Below are 20,676 nucleotides of genomic sequence, written 5' to 3'. Positions count from 1 at the left end.
CACATTTGTCCCTTGTTACTTCTTCTTTTGAAAGAGGAAGTAAACAACGTGCACATGGCCCATTTAATGGGCTGTTTTGATCCTGCTATTTCTCTTGCACACAGCAGGAGATAGCTGCAACTTCCGTCTTTAAAAATAAGTCGGACTTACTGGGTTTTTTTTTTGTGGCGTGAAGAAGGCTAGAAGGGGTGGGAGGCACGTGGGAGGCGGACGACGTCATGGGAGGGACCTGTGAAAATCTGTGAGTGCCCAGGAACGAGGATTAAAACACTCGTCAGATGGAGCTCTATGACGCTCACTAGGAGGAGGGAAATTGCTGTTTTCCATCTCGTGGTGTACACATCCAGATAAGAAAATGTCCTGACTCCACACTAGTTGTGTTGGGGAAGCCATAGCACTGAGCAGAGAATCATAGAATAACAGAGTTGGAAGGGGCCTATAAGGCCATCGAGTCCAACCCTCTGCTCAATGCAGGCATCCACCCTAAAGCATCCCTGACAGATGCTTGTCCAGCTGCCTCTTGAAGGCCTCTAGGGTGGGAGAGCCCAAAACCTCCCTAGGTCATTCGTTCCATTGTCATACTGCTCCTACAGTCAGGAAGCGGATGAGCGACAATGGGGAGAAGTTGTTCAGGTAGATATGGCGATGGATGTGAGTTCAAAAATGATATACTAGGGAGAAATATGTCAATCAAGATAACATGTACAGGTGGCAAACTGTTAGCCATGTTTTAGTAAACGTCAAATGAACCCATAAGTAGGCATAAAACATGAGATTGTTGAGGACAGAGAGACACTGATTGGTGAATGGGTGGCCTAAACACTCATGCACCCCATTCTGATTGGAAGATGGTGGTCTCATCACTCATTGCCCCCACCCTGAAGAAATGTATAAAAGCACAGGTAGCGAGGGCTGCAACTCACTTCACTCTTCCACTACTTCACCTCTGATCTTCTCAGGACGACCAGACCCAAGAATTAGGGTAACTATGGATCTCTCTAGACTCTTAGACTTTGGAACTTAGAATTATTTGTGAAGTTAAGACTTATAGTATTATCTGAAGTTAGTTCTTTGAATATTTCCTGAGGTTGGGTCTTAGAATTATTTCTGAGCCAGAGACTTGGAGCTATTTCTGAAGATGGAACTTAGAATTATTTCCAGGTCTTGGGTTTTAATAATAATAATAATAATAATAATAATAATAATAATAATAATAAAAATAAAAATTTATTTATTTCTTACCGGCCTCTCTCTCTGGATCGAGGCAGGGAACAACATCAAATATTAAAATACTATAAAAATATATAAAACTGATTAAAAACATATAAAACTAATATATAATTAAAATAACAGCCAGATACTTTGAAATTCGACTGGGTAGGCCTGCCGGATGAGATCAGTCTTTATAGCTTTTTTAATATTCAGAAAGACTATTGAGTTGGTGGATCTCTCCCAGCAGGCCATTCCACAGTCTGGGAGCAGCAGAGGAAAAGGTCTTCTGGGTAATGGTTGCCAGCCTAGTTTTCAGTGACTGGAGTAAACCCTTCCCAGAGGACCTGAGTGCGCGAGGCGGATTGTACGGGAGAAGGAGATCCCGCAGGTAACCTGGACCCAAAACACGTAGGGCTTTAAAGGTAATAGCCAACTTTTTATACTTCACCAGGAAAGTATAATTTTAATTTTTGTGAACCGCCCAGAGAGCTCCGACTATTGGGCGGTATAGAAATGTAATAAATAAATAAATAAATAAATAATTGGCAGCCAGTGAAGTGATTTTAAAGCTGGTGTAATACGGTCACCCCTAGGTGTACCGGTGACCAACCTGGCTGCCATATTTTGCACTAGTTAAAGTTTCTGGACTAGGCACAAAGGTAGCCCTATGTAGAGCGCATTGCAGAAGTCAAGCCTCGAAGTTACCGGCGTGTGCACGACCGTCTTTAGGTCTTCCAACTCTAGGAAGGGGCGCAGCTGGGTTTTTCCTTTCACTCTAGCTTTACCTTTACTCATCACATGCTTAGAGGATCTTAATTATTTAGTTTAGTTTTATAGTCAAGCAACAGGCAGGAGGAAGTAAAAGGGAGAGTTAACAATTATGTTTTAATTTAGATTTGCTTTAGTTTAGCTTTAAACTGCAAGTAGTGAACACTAAGCAGAAGACAGGAAGGAGGAGTCATCACAATGCTAGAAGCTCAAGCCCTTATCTCGCTAGCTAAATTTGTAGTACTTGATTTGGCAATTGCAGATCTTTTAATTAATCTCATATTTCTGTTGCATTCTCGTTCCAAATAAAGTTTCTAACAGTCATATAACTACCATGCCACTGCTTTCTTTTAATCTTGTAATTTTCTAAAATAAATAGATTCCAGTTTACAATTTTCTCTGTAGTGATCATAGAATCATAGAATAGCAGAGTTGGAAGGGGCCTACAAGGCCATCGAGTCCAACCCCCTGCTCAATGCAGGAATCCACCCTAAAGCATCCCTGACAGATGGTTGTCCAGCTGCCTCTTGAATGCCTCTAGTGTGGGAGAGCCCACAACCTCCCTAGGTAACTGATTCCATTGTCATACTGCTCTAACAGTCAAGAAGATTTTCCTGATGTCCAGCTGGAATCTGGCTTCCTTTAACTTGATCCCATTTCATGTCCTGCACTCTGGGAGGATTGAGGAGAGATCCTGGCCCTCCTCTGTGTCACAACCTTTTAACTTTTCAACCTTGAAAAGTACTCAATCTTCTCTTCTCCAGGCTAATGATGTTTGTCTATTTGGACTTAGCCTGGTTACCCATCGGGGTTGTTTAGAACCTGTTTGGTGCAGGTTCTGAAGTTCAACAGGACCAAATTTACAGCCTGGACAGGACAGGTGGGTTAGAAGGTGCATGTGAGGAGCAACTGCTCACCAGGGACTAGGCGCATTGGCTAACAGATGTGGAGGCAGGATTGAGACCGGTGGCATAGCAAGGAGTAGTTGACTGGCAAAGTTTAAGGGAGCCTCACTCCTGGCTCTGAAGAAAACCTGGGAGGTCTTTTTGTTCCAGTCCATGTTTGGTTTAATAATTTTGTTGCTTCCGCCTGAATCGGTGGTTTTGAAAGCGTCCTGTGCCTAGTTTTTGCTGTGGGGTTTCTGGTGCCTTTAGGTCTTCTATCTCTCCTTTTTTGTGAACTGCCTCGTGAGGGCCACGCGCCCTGAAGGGCTGCTCAGAAGTCCCAGGCCATAGCTAGACCTAAGGTTTATCCCTGGATCGTCCAGGGGTCACACCTGTTCACCTAGGTGACACACAGGGGATCCAGTGCTCAGGCAGGGGCGAACCCGGGATGATCCCAGGATAAACCTTCGGTGTAGCTGTGGCCCCAGTCTGACGGACAGAGACGCGCGCGCACAAGCCCAGCGCCCAGCTTCTGGAGCCCCCTGGTAGAGTGCCTCTGACTGTGGACGCCCCATCTCGCTAGTGTTGGAGAGGCCGCAGGCCCTCCTCGCAGCAGGCCGCCGCCGGAGGAGCGATCCGGACTCCCAGGACGCCCGGAGGCGCCGGCCCTCGCTCCTTCCCTCCTCATCGGTGGTTGGAGAGATTTGGAGCCGCCTCGGGCTGCCGCTGGGCTTTGCAAACTACATCTCCCAGAGTCCCTTTCCCCCCTCTTCCCTCCCACCTTTTCCACTCCTCCTCCTCCTCCTCCTCCTCCTCACACCTGAAGAGCCGCGGCTGCGCTTCCTGCGCGAGGCAGCCGGACGGCCGGAGTCGGGCAGGCGCGCGCAGCTTGGCGATTGGAGGCACCTCGGGGCGGAGCGCGGCGGAGGCGGATCGGGGCGCTGGGCCGGCGCTGCCCTGCCCTGCCTTCCCTTGGCCCGAGCGGGCTGCTGGGGACAGCCGCGCCGCGCCGCGCCGCACCTGCCTCTGGCCAGAGCAGGAGGAGGAGGAGGAGGAGGAAGGGTGAGAGGGGCGCTCCGAGGAGGGAGGGAGGGGGCTGATCTTGGGGGGTGGGGGTGGGGGTGGGCTCCGCCCGGGCTCCGGCTCTCAGCGCGCAGCTTGACAGCGCCGATCGTGGGCAGCTCCGGGTCCATTTTTAAACTTCTGGCCTGTTGCAAGAGTTCAGGAGGCGCGCGCGCCCCGGGGCTGGAGGGAGGGGCGGCACCTGGCACCCATGGCAGCGCCCGAGGAGGGTGGGAGGGAGGGTGGGGGCTTGTGCCTGCGTGCACTTCGGGGCTTTGCCGTGCAAATTGCCTGACCTGCTCCTTCCTTAAAATAACAGCGAGGATGAGGATGAGGATGGATGAGTAACCCTACTCATAATTTCTCCTGCTGTTGCTGCTGCTGTTGCTGTGTCCGAGGACCCTGACGCGCATCCCAGGACCAAGTCCCAGAGAGCCGCTGCCTTCCCCCCTTGGGCAGAGCTGGCCAAGGAAGGGGGTGGGGTGGGGGGGTCACGTTAGACCCAGATCCTGCCAAGTCAGCTGCCTTCTGTCGCCAAGGCTGCCTCCCTTCGGGCTTCTCCTCCCTCCCCTCCTCGCTGTTTACTTGAGAAGAAGCTGTTGATTCTCTGGTTAATAGATAATGGCCCGCCGCTCTTTCTGGGCCATTAAGGGCCGTTTTCTTGCCCCCCTCCCTGGTGTTTTTGCCACCGCATCCTCTGCAAAACCGAACTGCGTCCCTGAAGTTCAGTCTTTGGGGGGGGGGTGGTTGCAACACTAGCACTGCCGCCTTCCCCAACCTGGAGCCCTCCGGCTGTTTTGGACAGCGACTCCCAGTGCCCCTCACTGTTGGCTGGAGCTGATGGGAGTTGGAGGAAGGTTACAACAACTCGGATTGTTCAGCTTGGAAGAAGGTGGGTGAATGGAGACCCGATAGAAGGGTGCAAAATTATGCCTGGTGCGGAGAAAGTGGAGAGGCCTCGCCCATAATACTAGAACCCGATGGCGTCATCCCATGAAGCTGATTGGTGGGAGATCCAGGACAAGTAAAAGGAAGGGCTCCTTCACACAGCGCAGAGTTAAATGATGGAACTCACTGCCACAAGATGTAGTGATGGCCACCAATCTGGATGGCTTTAAAAGGGGGTTGGATACATTCCTGGAGGTAAAGGCTATCCAGGGCTACTAGCCTTGATGTTTATGTGCTCCCTCCAGTATCCAATGTAGTAAGCCTGTGTGCACCAGTTGCTGGGGAACATGGGTGGGAGGGTGCTGTTGCATGGGTGCCCTGCCTTGTTGTTCCCCTGAAGCTGGATGGCCCCTGTGTGAGCAGAGGGCTGGACTGGATGGACCCTTGGTCTGATCCAGCAGGGCACTTCTTACATTCTTAAGTCCAAAACAGCAGGAGGGCACCAGGTTGAAGAAGGTTGTATTAGGCAGGAGTTTGCATGCTTTTGGTCCAGATTCATGAATCCAGAAGAACGATCACGTTCTGTTTTGACTCACAGGAAGTCATTTTTGGCAATTGTTGCAGGGCACGATGTTCCTTGTGGGGGTTGGAGAGGTGTGCATAGGAAGAAGTTGTGTACCTCGCTTGTTCCCTCTGAATTGGTCTCCAGGGGAGAAAGTGTTTCCCATCAGCTGCAACTGTACCCAGTTGAACTGGGCCTTTTGCGTTCCATGTGTGTGTGCTGCTGTTCCTGGGGAGTGGAAGGTCCCCGCTCTCTAAGCATCCTGGCTGCAAAGTTTCCGCTAGATCAGGGAATTTGTTTTGGAGAAGAAGTGTCACCGTGTCGCTCACATGCCTGTCTCCCTTCTGGACTACCTAGGGCAGGGGGCTCAGAGCCTCTTTGAGGCCAAGGGCCCAAATCCCAGTTCGGAGAAGCTTTCGAGGGCGACATTGCAGAAGTGGGCGGGGCCAGGGCAAAATGGGCAGGGCCAAAAGGCCCCAGATGTCAGCCTATTTTTGCTTGAAGTTCTGACTGTCAGGCACAGCTGTAGGAGAAGCATTTCCAGTATTTAGAGTAAAACGATGCAAAAGCCAGGAAACCACGAAATTGGGGGGGGGGGCTAGGGAAAGTGGACGTGGCTACCCGGGGAATGCTGGAGGGCCAGAATGGGACCTCAGGAGGGCAGGATTTGGCCCTTGGGCATATAGTTTTGCACCCATGACTTAGGAGACAATGAAAGGATCGTGTAGAGCAGGGGTTGGGGGAGGTAAAACTGCCAATAGTGCCAGCATTTGATTTGCTGGAGTGAATCTCTTTTCAGTTGCAAAGCCAGTTGGAAGCCGAACTTCAGGGCTTTTCTATACATTTATTGTGTGCTTTTCATTCCCTACTCATGGTTGTTTATGGGTTCTTTAGAACATCATAACCATTCTGTTTTACTTCTGTGTCTAAACAGCATTTTCCATGAGGTTTTTTGTTTTTTTTAGATAAGGAGAAAATGCAGCATTTAATTGTGAAAGTGAAAGAAAACACATTTTCTCTTTTATGTTTGTGCTATTCCACTATACCACAGTGCCACCTGGAGGATATGTAGTGGAAAAGCAGGAAAGGAAAAGCTCTATGTGTAGAGCTCGGATCTCAATTCTGCAACGAAACCGAAAATAGATACAGTGGATAAAGAGACTATTAACTGCTCCATATAGAAAAGCTCTCAGACACAGGATTGCCTGGGGAAACTACCACCAAAAAAGAAAGGCATGGACTGTGGGTAAATGCATATTGATAGTATAATTAAAGCAAATAAATTAGCCCCCTGATTATTTTAAAAATATTGCCAGGTGGACTGGAAATAAACAGCCGCTGAAGCAAAATGAAGAGGGCTCACTTGGTAAAGCTGAGCTGTCTTCCCAGTCTGTGCCCTGGTTGGTTCACACAGGAGCCCTCCACAGAGCCTCCACAGAGTGAGAAGCCTCAAGGTGACGTAGCCGGTAGTGGTTCCCATAGCTGCTACAGCCAACACCCATTGAGGCTCATAAGCACATAAGAAGAGCCCTGCTGCTCAGACCAAGGGTTCATCCTATCCAGCATTCTGTTGACACAGTGGCCAAGCAGCTGCCCACGGGAAGCCCACAAGCAGGACTTGAGGGCAATGGCAACCTTCCTGTCCATGTTCCCCAGCAGCTAATGTACATAGGCATCCTGCCTGTGATACTGGCATAGCCGTCAGGGCAGTAGCCATGGATAGCCTTTTCCTCCAGGAATTTATCCAACCCCCTTTTAAAGCCAACCAAAGTGGTGGCCATCACTACATCTTGTGGTAGTGAGTTCCATAGTTTAACTAGGCACTGTGTGAAGAAGTCCTTCCTTTTATCTGCCCTGAATCTCCCACCAGTCAGCTTCATGGGATATGACCCCGTTGGGTTCTAGTATTATGGGAGAGAAGGAGAAAATTTCTCTCCATGTCCTCCTTCTGCAAGGAGCCCTTTCTTGATGCTGTTTCCCCGTCACCCCCATGCTCCACCAGCACCTGCGTATTCTTGCAGGAGAGAGGAGCGTGGATGTCAGCGTTATTTCTTCTTGCTGCAAGAAAAAGCCGGGCCCTGCTGCCGAATGCCTGCGTTTGTGGGTGAGCAAAGGCAGCACTGGGAGAGGGTGGTTGCAAGCACCTCGGGCTGCTGTCAGACCTGCTGGCTGCTACTGTCACCCGGAGCCTTCTCGCCATGCGGAGCTTCATTTAAAGGCTCCAGTGTTTACCACTTCTGCGATCCTTATAAAAGAGTTTCGTAGCCCTATGCAGCGATTATGTGCACGCCTACGAGTAAGCTCCATGGCACGCAGTGGGACTTCCAAGTAAATGTGCATCGGATTGTCTGACGGTCCCATTTTGCACTCTTCCCCAAAGGAGTTCAATACTACTCAGGGATTACAGTCTCTGAACGCACTCTGGGCCTGATCAGTTGGGAAATGGCGACTGGGAGTGCCATGTTTCAACCACACACGTGCGTTTTAAGCAAGATCTTAGGACGAGCGGTTCTCCTCAGACTCTTGTCTCGTTCTAATGAAGTGTCCAGAGTGTTAAATGACTGTAATGTTTTTAATAGGTGGGCTGCGTTGTTGAGGAACCCTCTAATTTCCCCATCTGCCTCTAGTGCTGGAAGCTGCAGGAAACAAGGTGTGCGAAGGTTTATGTACAGACTGCAATTACTGCATGGGATCCAAATGAGAGACAGGTTTGGCTGTGCCTTTCTGAATTATGGGGGGGGGGGGGCGTGGGCTTTTGGCCACTGTCCCGGCTTCAGCAGTACCTTATTAAGTTAGATTGCCGGTGGGAATTAGACTTGGAACAGGGAGACACAGGTTCCCTGCAAGCGGAGAATTATGCCGCCTTGAAGTCTTTGTAATGTAGGGCGGGATATAAATGTTTTAATAAATTAAATTAAATAGATAGCTGTTGCAGAAGGTTAGCGGAGCCGACCACTCCATGCCTTGGCCAGCCACCCCTAGGCATTGACCTTGCATTTCCAAGCAGTATGATGGTGATCAAGAGGACTAGCATCTTGTTTAAAAAAAACTCTGCGCCTTGATAGGAGGCCCACAAGTCTTTGCTGCTTTTCCCCTTCCTTTGATAGAGCCAAGAGGTTGTTATCATAGAGACTAAGAGGTATTTTTAAGGTGCGCAGGGCACATCTCATTTAACTGTATATTTATTGTATAGTAAGATGATAGATAGTTTTTGTTTGGGTGGGAGCAGGTGGTGTTGGGAAACTAGCTCAGGGCAGGATGACCTAGATGTGCTAGGCCTATGCTTAGAACAGCCTTCACCCCCTCCGCTTGTGTAACCTGCTAAGTCAATCGCTGCCCTCCACCGAGGAGTGGCAGCCCACAAAAAGCTTTTGTACGTCTCTCATATTTGCTCTCTGCCTCGAACTGCAACATGGGAGAAACTGTTGAGCACCCGGACAGCCACGATTGTTGAGTCACAGGTTGTCCAGGTCTCCGACAGCTTTAAAGCTGAAGCCTCGAAGGGTTCCCAGGCACCGATATTGAAGACAGCTCGCCTCTTTGGTGATGGGAGAAAGGGTCACCTTGAATTGCTGACTTGGTCACCTTGCTTCTAGGAGTGCTTCCTCCTTCCTGGAACTGCCACTCACAGTGCAGGTGTGTTTATTTTTTCCCTTCCTGATCCTCTTTGTCCTCTGTTGGCATTTGCACAGCAAGCATGTTCACCATAGAGGCCGCATGGAGAGAACGCACCACGCTGGGTGTTGGGTGCACAAACACCCCCAGTGTAATTCTGTGCCTTTTGTCCAATGTTACTGATGGAGACTTTTTAAAAGTCTAATTGCAGCCCGGGAGGAGAGACTATGAAGAGAGACTGAAAGAACTGGGCATGTTCAGCCTGGAGAAGAGAAGATTGAGGGGAGACATGAGAGCACTCTTCAAATACTTAAAAGGTTGTCACACAGAGGAGGGACAGGATCTCTTCTCGATCCTCCCAGAGTGCAGGACACGGAATAACAGGCTCAAGTTAAAGGAAGCCAGATTCCAGCTGGACATCAGGAAAAACTTCCTGACTGTTAGAGCAGCACGTCAACGGAATCAGTTACCTACGGAGGTTGTGGGCTCTTCTCCCACACTCGAGGCCTTCAAGAGGCAGCTGGACAAGCATCTGTCAGGGATGCTTTAGGGTGGATTCCTGCATTGAGCAGGGGGTTGGACTCGATGGCCTTGTAGGTCCCTTCCAGCTGTGCTATTCTATGATTCTATGAGGATTTGCTGGGTTTAGAGGACACTTGCTGCTGAGGAGGAAAAAGCCTAGAGCACTGTGGTTAGGTTTCTGCCTGTCACCATAGGTCCTAACGTTGTTCCCATGGCTCCTAGGGTCCTAGGAAGCTGCCTTGTACCAAGTGAGACCATGGGTCCATCTTGTGCAGTTTGGTTGACACTGACTGGCAGCAGAGGCTCTCTGGGGTTTTAGGCAGCAGTTTTCCCAGCCCTACCGGAAGATGTGGGGGAATCGAACCTGGGACGTTTTGCGTGCAAAGTTGGGGCTTTAACATGGGGCTCTGGTCCTTTCCGTGGCTCAGTGGGAATCTGGGAATCGTTCCAGGTTTTCCCTTTTTCGTTGCCTCCTGCCTCCTCAGTTCTTCTTGCCAAGATCCTTTAAAAGTTTGAAGCACCCAGATCTTGCCATCACAATAAATTATCCAGGGAAACGCAACGCTGGCAGAGGGGGCAGCAACTAGCCTCGTGGCCCAGGCCTTGGTTTCCTAGGTGCTGGGAATGCCAGGCCCCGAGAGCGTTGCGCCTGCCTGAGGAAGCCCTCCTGCCATCCGCCAGATTGAGCTGGGCTTTGTTTAAAGCCACCTGACACCTGATTGAAGCTTATCTACTGCCAGCCAGCTTGGGCTCCTGCCAACCCGCAACAGCTGAATATGCCCGCGTGGCAGCTGCCAGGAAAACGAGACGCCCTCGGCATCCCACCAGCGGAACGTTCGCCGGGCTTATTTTTAAACTGGGTTTCAAGTGCGAGGAGGCGGCCAACGTCGCACCCAGACGCTTCGTGAGCTGGCTTTTAAAGGCAGGTGGGAAGTGACGTGAGGCGGGAGGTTGGGTTGCCTTTGGCGTATGCCAGGGATAGCGGTGGAAAGGGGGCACTCTTCATGTGCTCAGAGGCAACTTCTGTGGCCAACTGCACAGAAACTAGCCACCAGACTATAGTTGCTGGGCCTGGACCGTAAACCTTGAGGGGAAGACATCCAGAGTGCAGGACATGGAATAACGGGCTCAAGTTAAAGGAAGCCAGATTCCAGCTGGACATCAGGAAAAACTTCCTGACTGTTAGAGCAGTACGACAATGGAATCGGTTACCTAGGGAGGTTGTGGGCTCTCCCACACTAGAGGCCTTCAAGAGGAAGCTGGACAGCCATCTGTCAGGGATGCTTTAGAGTGGATTCCTGCATTGAGCAGGGGGTTGGACTCGATGGCCTTGTAGGCCCCTTCCAGCTCTGCCATTCTATGATTCTATGATTCTTTCCTGCTGTCACATGCCCACAGAGCAGTGGAGGTTGGTGGCTCTGATGTCAGTGGGGCGGTGAATTTCAGTCAGAAGCAATCAAGGGTCCATCTGGTCCAGCACTCTGTTCACACAGTGGCCAACCAGCCATCGTCCAGGGACGAACAAAGCAGGACATGGTCCAACAGCACCCTCCCACCCATGTACCCCAGCAACTGGTGCACACAGGCTTATTGCCTTGAGTACTGGAGATAGCACACAACCATCATTGCACAACCCCCTGTATTGCACAACCCCCTGCATTGAGCAGGGGGTTGGACTCGATGGCCTTGTAGGCCCCTTCCAACTCTGCCATTCTATGATTCTATGATTCTTTCCTGCTGTCACATGCCCACAGAGCAGTGGAGGTTGGTGGCTCTGATGTCAGTGGGGCGGTGAATTTCAGTCAGAAGCAATCAAGGGTCCATCTGGTCCAGCACTCTGTTCACACAGTGGCCAACCAGCCATCGTCCAGGGACGAACAAAGCAGGACATGGTCCAACAGCACCCTCCCACCCATGTACCCCAGCAACTGGTGCACACAGGCTTACTGCCTCAAATACTGGAGATAGCACACAACCATCATTGCACAACCCCCTGTATTGCACAACCCCCTGCATTGAGCAGGGGGTTGGACTCGATGGCCTTATAGGCCCCTTCCAACTCTGCTATTCTATGATTCTATGATCAAGGCTAGTGGCCATTGATAGCCTTTGCCTCTAGGAATTGATCCAACCCCCTTTTAAAGCCATCCAAATGGGTGGCCATCACTACATCTTGTGGTAGTGAGTTCCATAATTTAACTCTGCGCTGTGTGAAGAGGCCCTTCCTTTTATTTGTCCTGCATCTCCCACCAATCAGTTTCATGGGATGACCCCGTTGGGTTCTAGTAAGGGAACAAGCAGGTTGCCGTGGTGAAGAGGAGAAGCGACTTCAGGGGCTTTTTTCAGTGGGCCCCTGCTGGGGTGTAGACCGTCAGCTGGTGCCCAACCATGCCTACCTGTGCCATGGGAGGGCTCGGAGCTTCCCTGCGGAGTCAGGGAAGGGCCTCCTGGGTGGATCTTAGTTCTGCTTGGCTCCCTCACTTGGGATCTAATTGGAAGCCAAGCGGAGGGCAGTTTGGAAAAAGCCGTCTGAACAGGCAGGACGAATCTCAGGAGTGCGTTCTGAGCAGAAAATAGGACCCCCGCACATGGAGTTAGTGCGTGTGTGTGGGCCACTGACTTGGGGGATGAGTCTGTGACATTATTTACTTGTAAGTATCTAGAGGGTGTCTTTTAGGACAGGGGTGGGCCACTTGTGTGTGGCCCTGTAAGTGCGTGGCCCTGCAAGTGCTGGACTGCCACTTCCATCAGCCCCGGCCAGTATAGCCAATGGCAAGGGATCATAGGAGTTGTAGTCCAACAACATCTGGAGCGCCACAAGTTGCCCGGCCCTGTTTCAGGACATTGTCGTTGCAGGGAGACTCACAACCATCAGTAGAAACATAAAATACAATAAAAGCAAAATTCAATAGAGCCAGAGAACAGCAGCACGAAATCCAATTATAAAACGTAAGTCAGTTAAAAAGTAACGATAGCCTTCTTAAACTAATAGGAATGTTCAATCCTTTAAGCAGCTCATTAACTTCAAAACTGCTTACAAGGAAAGAGCCTTGAATAAATGGATTTTAAAAACCTGTTTTTTTAAAAAAACAAAAACTGGCAACATTGAAGCTGCATGTTACCTCCGTGGGGAGGGAGGTTCAGTGTCTAGAGGCCACCACTGAAAAGGCCCTGAGTCTCATGCTCGCCACTCAAACAGTGGGCCTATGAGGGAGATCTTAATGGGATAGACAGTCCTTCAAGTAGACTGGAGCCTGGCCATTTAAGGCTGTAACAGCCCAAACCAGCTCTTTGAATTGGACGCAGAAACACACCAGCAAGCAATCTCACCCATCCAGAATCGGTGTTGCGTCTTTCCATCGCCTGCCCCTGACAAACTTCCAGGCAGGCCCATTCTTTGCCAGCTGAAGTTTCCAGAACGTCTTGAGAGCCAGTCCCACGTAGAGTACATTACAGCAGTCCAGGGCTGGGCAAGTTGTGAGCCTCCAGATGTTATTTTCCTACATTTCCCATCAGCCCTTGCCAAAATACTTAATGGTGGGGGATCATGGGAGTTGCAGTCCAACAACATCTGGAGAGCCTCAAGATGCAAGAAACGCTTATCAAATCTGCAGATGACACAAAATTGGGTGGGATAGCTAATACCCTGGAAGACAGAAACAAACTTCAAAGTGATCTTGATAGGCTGGAGTGCTGGGCTGAAAACAACAGGATGAAATTTAATGGGGATAAATGCCAAGTTCTACATCTAGGAAATAGAAACCAAATGCACAGTTACAAGATGGGGGATACTTGGCTCAGCAATACTACAAACGAGAAGGATCTTGGAATTGTTGTAGATCACAAGCTGACTATGAGCCAACAGTGCGATATGGCTGCAAGAAAGGCAAATGCTAACTTGGGCTGCATTAATAGAAGTATAGCTTCCAAATCACGTGAGGTCCTGGTTCCTCTCTATTCGGCCCTGGTTAGGCCTCATCTAGAGTATTGCATCCAGTTCTGGGCTCCACAATTCAAGAAGGACGTGGACAAGCTGGAGTGTGTTCAGAGGAGGGCAGCCAGGATGATCAGGGGTCTGGAAACAAAGCCCTATGAAGAGAGACTGAAAGAACTGGGCATGTTTAGCCTGGAGAAGAGAAGATTGAGGGGAGACATGAGAGCACTCTTCAAATCCTTAAAAGGTTGTCACACAGAGGAGGGCCAGGATCTCTTCTCGATCCTCCCAGAGTGCAGGACATGGAATAACGGGCTGAAGTTACAAGAAGCCAGATTCTGGCTGGACATCAGGAAAAACTTCCTGACTGTTAGAGCAGTATGACAATGGAACCGGTTACCTAGGGAGGTTGTGGGCTCTCCCATACTAGAGGCCTTCAAGAGGCAGCTGGGCAACCATCTGTCAGGGATGCTTTAGGGTGGATTCCTGCATTGAGCAGGGGGTTGGACTTGATGGCCTTGTAGGCCCCTTCCAACTCTGCTATTCTATGATTCTGTGCCCGTAGTCTAACCTGGTGGGCGTTTGTTGCATCCCAAATGTTGTTGGACTGCACTTCCCATGATCCCTCAGTACTGGCTGTGCTGGCTAGAGCTGATGGGAGTTGCAGTCCAACAGCATCTGGATAGCCACAGGCTGCCCAGCCCTGGACTAGAGCATGAGTTACAGAGGATCTAATAGGGTTGCAGCTTCTGTTCCAGGCCAAGCTGGTAACTGACATTCCTAGCCACCAAAGCCACGTGTGCTTCCACAGATAGAGCAGGGTCCAGGAGAACCGCCAAGCTGAAACCGTGCGCCTTCGGTGGAGTGCAAAACCCCATCCAAGATTGGTTGAATCCTTCCATGCTAATTGCTTCGATGCCCCCAAACACGGTATCTCTATGCGTGCGCGGATGCTAGTGACTTTGCTGATGGATCTGCTACATTAAGTGCCCTTCCCAGCTATAGTAATCCTGTTGTATCTGATGTAGTCACTAGCGGCTCTGCTTGCAATCTGATGGAGTTGCCTCTTTTCGCCTAAGAAAGGTCAGGCTGTGATAAATCGCTCTCTGGACTCTTTGTCTTCTTTTCTTTCTTTCTTTCTTTTTTTGTAAGTGCTGGAACATCCAGCAAATGCTCCAAACAAAACAGAAAAGCAGCACAGTCAGGTGAAAAATAGCCGGCCAAAGATCTGATAACATTCATTTGGAAGACAGATTGGACAAGGGCAACCGAGAAACAGACCAGCGAGAGCACCAAGGTGGGCTAATTCAGTCTGCACGGAACAAATGCATTAGTCAAGGAGGCTGATTTGGAAGAAGAAATTACGGGGGCCCAGGGCAGGCATCCACCATGGGCCTTGGAACCCTGGCAGCCGCCCATAAGAACTGCCCTGATACTGGATCAGACCAAGGGTCCATCTAGTCCAGCACTCTGTTCACACAGGGGCCCACCACCAACAAGGCAGGACATGGTGCAACAGCACCCTCCCACCCATGTTCCCCAGCAACTGGTGCACCCAGGCTTATTGCCTCGAATACTGGAGATAGCACACAACCATCAGGGCTAGTAGCCATTGATAGCCTTTGCCTCCACGAATTTATCCAACCCCCTTTTAAAGCCACCAAAATGGGTGGCCATAACTACATCTTGTGGTAGAGAGTTCCATAATTTAACTATGCGCTGTGTGAAGAAGGACTTCCTCTTATTTGTCCTGGATCTCCCACCAATCAGCTTCATGGGATGACCCCGGGTTCTAGTGGGGTTCTTGTGGGCTCTTCCACACTAGAGGCCTTCAAGAGGCAGCTGGACAACCATCTGTCAGGGATGCTTTAGGGTGGATTCCTGCATTGAGCAGGAGGTTGGACTCGATGGCCTTGTAGGCCCCTTCCAACTCTACTATTCTATGATTCTATGATTCTATTATGGGAGAGGGAGAAAAAAGTCTCCCTCTCCACATTCTCCACACCATGCATAATTTTGTACACCGCTGTCATGTCTCATAGAATCATAGAACCATAGAATAGCCGAGTTGGAAGGGGCCTCCAAGGCCATCGAGTCCAACCCCCTGCTCAATGCAGGAATCCACCCTAAAGCATCCCTGACAGATGGTTGTCCAGCTGCCACTTGAATGCCTCTAGTGTGGGAGAGCCCACAACCTCCCTAGGTAACTGATTCCATTGTCGTACTGCTCTAACAGTCAGGAAGTTTTTCCTGATGTCCAGCTGGAATCTGGCTTCCTTTAACTTGAGCCCATTATTCCCTGTCCAGCATTCTGGGAGGATCGAGAAGAGATCCTGGCCCTCCTCTGTGTGACAACCTTTCAAGTCTTTGAAGAGTGCTATCATGTCTCCCCAGGCTAAACATGTCCAGTTCTTTCAGTCTCTCTTCATAGGCCTTTTTTCCAAGCTAAGCAATTCCAGTTGATGTAACCTTCCCTCATAAGGGTGATGTTCCAGCCCCTTAAATCATTTTAGTTGCCCTTTTCTGCACTTTTTCCAGCTCTATAATATCTTTTTTTAGTTGTGGTGACCAGAACTGTACACAGTATTCTAAGTGTGGTCGCACCATAGATTTGTTTAAAGGCAGTACGATACTGGCCATTTTATTCCGCATGCCTTTTCTAATCATGCCTAACATGGAGTTTGCCTTCTGTACAGCGGCCGCACACTGGGCGGACATTTTCATCGAGCTTTTCCACCACAACCCCAAGATCTCTTTCTTGTTCAGTCACTGGCAGCTCAGATTCCATTAGGTCCCGCACATGATGCCGGATGGTGGTGCTGGTCACGGTTCTTACACAATACCAGAAAGTCGGTCTGTCCACATGTTCAGAAATCAATGATGCTCATGTGGACTCTGAAATGTGTGCACGAGCGATGCACTACGAGCTGGTTTCACAGAAAGCAGACTCGGTTTCTGCCGTAAGCCTGACAGCACAACGCTAAAAGGAGGATAGAAGTTAGAAGTTTAAATATTGTAGAAAATAACCAAGAGCGAGTCCTGCGGCCAACCTTTTCTTTTTTGTTTTTTTTACATTTTTAATCCTGTGTTGCAAACTTCGCAGCATATAGTACACTAACATAGTGAAACATCATGCGAGGACCTTACATTTAAAACAGAATAAGCAGACAAAGAAAACCAGAGTAAAATCCACCAGCAGCTCAACTACAGTTTTAAAAACTCAAGGACTAAAACGCCTTTAGACAATATAAAGGACTTCACCGGGTGCCCAAAAGGCCACAATGTAAGGAGCAGGCAGGTGAGCCTCTCTGGGGGGAGGGCAAAAACCACTCTGTTTTCCACAACCAGGGTGCCACCACTGAGAAGGACCTCTCCTTAGTGGTTACCTGCCTCACCTTGTTCAGCAGGGGCACCTGGAGAAGAACCTCTGGGGATGATGCTAGGGTCCAAGGCAGGTATATATGGAAGGAGACCATTCGTCAGGCAACATGGCCCCTTGAGATAACATTGTTCATAGTCTACGGTTGAGCGCTCAGATAACTACAAACTCCACACTCGTGGGAGAGGTAACGTTCAGTAGCTCAGTGGTGGAAACGCATGCTTTGCAGGCAGAAGGTGCCCGCTTCAATCCCCAGGACCTCCAGGGGCCTGTTTAGATGGTGACGCATTGCCCCTGTGAGCTCCCCAAACCCTGCGGTTTCGCTCCTGTGGGGTTGTCCCCACACCAAGGAGTGAGTGTGGGGGTTACATCCATCAGAGGAGGGGGTGTCTCCGCCCATCCCTCCCTGCCTTCCCCCCCCCCCCCCCCCGCTTTCCTCGTGAGGCTTTCCCCACCAAAGGAATGGAGGACTTTACTTCTCACAATGGAGGAACCGCAGGGGCTTTCCGGGGGGCCAACTTGGCTCTCCGGCCCACCCCCTGCCTGGGTGGACGGTGACCAATCGGGTCGCCATCCGCCTGGCCAGGCCTCCACCGCGACTCTGGCGTGGCAATAGACGACGGATACACCGTCTTTGCCTTGCTCCGGAGAAAAAAGGCAGGTTAAGTTTTTACTTCGGAACTTCGAGGGAAAGCCCCGGGATGGTTCCGCAGTGGCTGCTGCGTCGTATAAGCACCACAGCAATACCACGGAGCCACCCTGGGGCTTTCCCCACATATAGACAGCCCCTAGGTTTGACCTGATACAAAGCAGCTAACTTATCATGGTTATCAAAAAGGGGGTGGGCGAGAACAAAAAATTGCCATAGATGGAAAATGAGTGTTAAAAATAGCTAGATATATACCAGCCACGACTCCCTCATGTCGCAAAGCCCGAAGAAAATATCCTTAGAGGCCTTTCATCTGCGGTGCCAGCCAATCGCGACCAAGGCGTCATTTCGAGAGCCAGCCCCATATGTTCCTCTTGCTAGAGCCTAAAATAGATTCCATACCGCAGAATCGTTGGCAACTTCAAAGCGAGCGGATGCCAGACGCTGTTGGGAAAGCGGTCTGTCTGAAGGCAGCGTTTGCTTGCAAAGCCTGCCTGCCTTCCATTTTCAGCTCCTTGACTTCCACACTTAAAAAAAGGGGGGGGACAATCACTTGTGAACATGTGGCAGAGAACCGCCTGCGGCTGTTTCTACTGAAACGAACGAGTCCACGGGTGCAGCGGTCCCCGTACACAGGCAGACATGGCCAGGGTGGGGCTTGGTTTCTTTGCAAAGCGCAAATTAGCCTCCAAATTAGCCTTTAATGACTCTTTCGATAATTGGATTTAAGTGACCAACGGTTGCCCTGTAAATGAAAGGAGCTTTTACGCTGTAGAACCACACCTAACTGCCCTGACTTGGCGCCCTTGAGAGTTGTTGGACTACAACTACCATCATCCCCAGGCATGATGGGAGTTGTAATCCAACACTTCTGGAGGGCTCCAGGTTTGAGAAGGCTGAACCACCATAGAATAGCAGAGTTGGAAGGGGCCTACAAGGCCATTGAGTCCAACCCCTTGCTCAATGCAGGAATCCACCCTAAAGCATCCCTGACAGAGGGTTGTCCAGCTGCCTCTTGAATGCCTCTAGTGTGGGAGAGCCCACAACCTCCCTAGGTAACTGGTTCCATTGTCGTACTGCTCTAACAGTCAGGAAGTTTTTCCTGATGTCCAGCTGGAATCTGGCTTCCTTTAACTTGAGCCCGTTATTCCGTGTCCTGCACTCTGGGAGGATCGAGAAGAGATCCTGGCCCTCCTCTGTGTGACACCAGCCCCCACTGCACTGATTGGGTACATGTGGAGAACTCTTTCTCACAAAGAACCACCAGAATCATAGAATAGCAGAGTTGGAAGGGGCCTACAAGGCCATTGAGTCCAACCCCCTGCTCAATGCAGGAATCCACCCTAAAGCATCCCTGACAGATGGTTGTCCGGCTTGTCCATATTTATTCCCAGGGGTGTGTGTGTGTGGAATCTGGAAATATTTCCTTTATCGTGTCCATAGCCCATCTAACCTCCAAAAACCTCCTGTTTTATTCTCACAACCGTCCTTCATAGGACAGGCTGGTACAGCCATATTCCACTGGTGCTTTTGCCATCTGAGCTGTACTGACTTCCAGTCCATTTATGGACTGAATTCAAAGTGCTGCTACTAACCTTTAAAACCCTAATTACCTGAAGGATCACCTCTCCTCCCAGATATACCTGCCTGGACCTTGAGATGTGGCGGGTTCTTTTCAGGGGTAGCACCCAGGTTTTGCAACGCCTTGCCAGAGAGGCTTTTCTAGCACTGTCATGGTGGAAGTGGGGGCTGGTAGCTCCAAAGTCAGTGGGGCGATGAATCTGTTCTGGGTTTTTGTTTTATCAGTTCTGGGTTTCAGAAGCACCTTGGATATCGCCTTTAAGGTTCTGACTGATACTGGAGCTGATTCACCACCCCACGGACATCAGAGCCACCAGCTTTCACTGCCACAGAGCTTGGTGGTCTTTTGGAGACCAAGTAAAGACCATTTCATTTCCCCAGACTTTTCAATCTTATCCTAGTACTTTTTACATCTGTTTTACTGATATTCTGTGCAGGTTTTATTCTGGGTTAGTTTATATTTTCATGACTGTTATTATTTATTTAATTGCATTGCATTTCTATACCACCCGATTGCCGAGGCTATCTGGGCAGTTCACAAAAATTCATAAAAAGTACAGAAAAATACGTTATAAAAATTATAAAACCACATTATGATAAAACACGCTCCACATTTTTTTAAAGATACAAAATGTAAAACAATTAAGTTGTGTTTTACCGTTTTAATTTTTTAATTGCAAACCACCCCCACCCCGAAGAGAACGTTTTGTTATTGGGCAGTTATATAATATTAAAAATAAACAATGCCCTGCTTATAGGATTCTGAGAAGCATCCAGGCTGCCCACTGTTGAAAGCTGAACTGGAGATGCTCGAAGTCCTTTTTCTCTGCTCCATGGAGGTGTGCAATTGACCAGCATCACTGGTTGCAACCCACAGACCTGTAATCAATTATGCCCCATTGTGCGACAGAACCGTAGGGCTGTATTGCTATTCGGTGTTATCCTTGTTCTAGTATCTCTGCATCAGGCCAGAAGTCCACTTATTATTTACTAAAAAAAAATATTTTTAAGTATTTACTTATTTTGAAGATTTTTTAAACTGCCTTATTTGTTTATCATTACGTTTATATCCCACCCTTTCCTCTCTTGCAAAGAGCCCAAGGTGGCTCACATAGTCCTTCTCCTCCTCTTCATTTTATCCTCACACAACAACCCTGTGAGGTAGGTTAGGCTGAGAATCAGTGGCTGGCCCAAAGACACCCAGTGAACTTCATGGCCGAGTGAGGACTAGAACCCAGGCCTCCTGAGTCCAAGTCGAACACTCTAACCAACACACCACCTTGGCTATAATCCTTTCAGGGTGCTCAGCCCTCACAAGGCAGCTTACAAAAACATGAACATAGAATTATAACTAGACTTACATGCAGGAGGTGCAGGAGCTAATGAATTTTAAGCATGAAATGCAGACTGGAGTAAATGAGTCTTGGGGGGGAGTTGTTTTGTTTTTAAAAACTAGCCTTGATTGGGCCATATGTATCTCCCTGGGTAGCACATTCCAAAAATGTGGGGCCACCAGTGAGAAAGCCCTATCCTCAGCTCATGCTGGTTGGCTAGAGAGGGGCCTGTGATGCAGATTTTAATGCTTGGACAAGTTCATATAGGTGCAGGTGGTCCTTCAAA

At 49.5% G+C, this 20,676-nt stretch overlaps 1 protein-coding gene across 4 annotated transcripts in view; it reads left to right on the top strand.

Moving 5' to 3' along the window:
• The first annotated feature begins 3,861 nt into the window (after positions 1–3,861).
• LOC134400075 (myogenesis-regulating glycosidase-like) overlaps positions 3,862–20,676 on the top strand; it is a 32,032-nt gene continuing 15,217 nt past the window's right edge. The window contains exon 1 of one of the 4 annotated variants that reach the window (XM_063128318.1): positions 3,862–3,926. The gene's annotated coding sequence lies outside the window, so the exon portion shown is untranslated. Of the gene's footprint in view, positions 3,927–7,966; positions 8,085–8,610; positions 9,013–20,676 lie in introns of those variants that run through there. The other 3 variants (XM_063128315.1, XM_063128316.1, XM_063128319.1) reach the window with 3 other exon arrangements.

Source organism: Elgaria multicarinata, chromosome 6, assembly GCF_023053635.1.
Source record: "Elgaria multicarinata webbii isolate HBS135686 ecotype San Diego chromosome 6, rElgMul1.1.pri, whole genome shotgun sequence".
NCBI classification, from domain to species: domain Eukaryota; kingdom Metazoa; phylum Chordata; class Lepidosauria; order Squamata; family Anguidae; genus Elgaria; species Elgaria multicarinata.
The sequence above is the reverse complement of the archived record's forward strand: the minus strand, read 5'-3'. Positions and strand labels throughout refer to the sequence as shown.